This window comes from Carassius carassius, chromosome 45 (genome assembly GCF_963082965.1).
Source record: "Carassius carassius chromosome 45, fCarCar2.1, whole genome shotgun sequence".
Taxonomy (NCBI): domain Eukaryota; kingdom Metazoa; phylum Chordata; class Actinopteri; order Cypriniformes; family Cyprinidae; genus Carassius; species Carassius carassius.
The window spans coordinates 23,752,253-23,753,873 of record NC_081799.1 but is presented as its reverse complement, the minus strand read 5'-3'; positions in this window follow the sequence as shown (position 1 = coordinate 23,753,873).

The window sequence follows — 1,621 nt, the reverse complement described above, 5'->3', positions numbered from 1 at the left end:
CATTTTGAAGGCTCAGAAAACCTTTGCAGGTGTTTTGAGTTTATTAGCTGACTGGCATGTAACCATATTCTAATTTGTTGAGATCGTGAATTGGTGGGTTTTTGTTAAATGTGAGCCAAAATCCTCACAATTAAAAGAACCAAAGACTTAAACTACTTCAGTCTGTGTGCATTGAATTGAATTACTGAAATAAAATAACTTTTCCATGACATTCTAATTTGAGATGCACCTGTATATGGTTTTATGTCAGTTTCCTCTTTGCATGTGAATAAAGTTGGATATATAATTATGTACTTATAAATACATGCATATCCAACTGAGCTGTGCAATAATATAGTAAAATTTTATGATGAAGAAAAAAAATCAAGCAGTTGAGATTTGCTGTATACACCTTGCTTTGTGTCTATATATAAAGTTTATTTGCCAAAAAAAAAAATTTTTCCCTTTTTTTTAAAATCATGTTTTATGTTATCATGTTTTTAAAGTTATTTTTTTTTTTACTTAATTAAAATAACCCAACTACAGTTTGGTTGTGATTAATTGGAATGCACTATGAAAAAACATCGTAAAAAACATCTTTAAAAACTGAGTTATGTTTTTGCAAATGACCTCTTCATATTTCAATATATATATATATATATATATATATATATATATATATATAATATATATATATACACACACAGTAGCTGGGTGAAGATAATATATAATATATATACAGTAGCTGTGCAATAATATAGTTACATTTTGTGATATGAACAATCAGGCAGTTGAGATGATCATGTCAGCCTCACAGTCTATAATATTTGTTACTGGTGTGTGTACTCCATGTTTTCCAGGTTATATTACTGTAAAACAGCTAAAGCCCTTTTGGTTGGCAGATTTCGGAATGCAGAAGAAAATATAGAAGTTTTATAGTGTGGTTTATGCATTTATGGGTTATTAAACACAAAGCGTCCAGCATCAGTTTATTCCAAATGCGTGAACAAACTACTACCTCATGTGTTGGTTCATGCCTCGAGAAAACAGTTCCTGACCATTTGTATATTTGTTTATTTTGTTTATTAATGCGAGGCAGTCGTAAAACGTCACCACAGAGCTTTCCAAGTGTGTGTGTGTGTGTGTGTGCGTGTGTGTGTGTGTCTGCTCGCTCTAAGCCTTTCGTGTATATTTCTCCAGCATTAGCTCATGTCTGGATTTTCACTCAGGCGCTGTGGAGGACACACTCCCTATTGATTGATGCATTGGTGGGGGCCTCAGGGCAGAGTTGGAATTAGTTTTATTTTACATCCAAAAACCTCCTGCTTGTTATTTGCATACTATATTGCAGCAGACAGACCACTGTTAAGTGCCATAACCTAAATTCAGTGCATGAAGAAATTAACACTTTTATCGAGCAAGGATATTAAATTGATCAAAAGTGTTAGTCACTTAGCCCTGTAATGTTACATTATAGTAGTTATATTTTAAATAAATGCTGTTCTTTCAACTTTCTATTTATCAGTTTCAAATTTTTTCAACAGAAATATAAAAGCAGCACAACTGATTTCAACATTGATGATAATAAGAAATGTCTCTTGAGCAGCAATCAGTATATTAGAATGATTTCTGAAGGATCTGC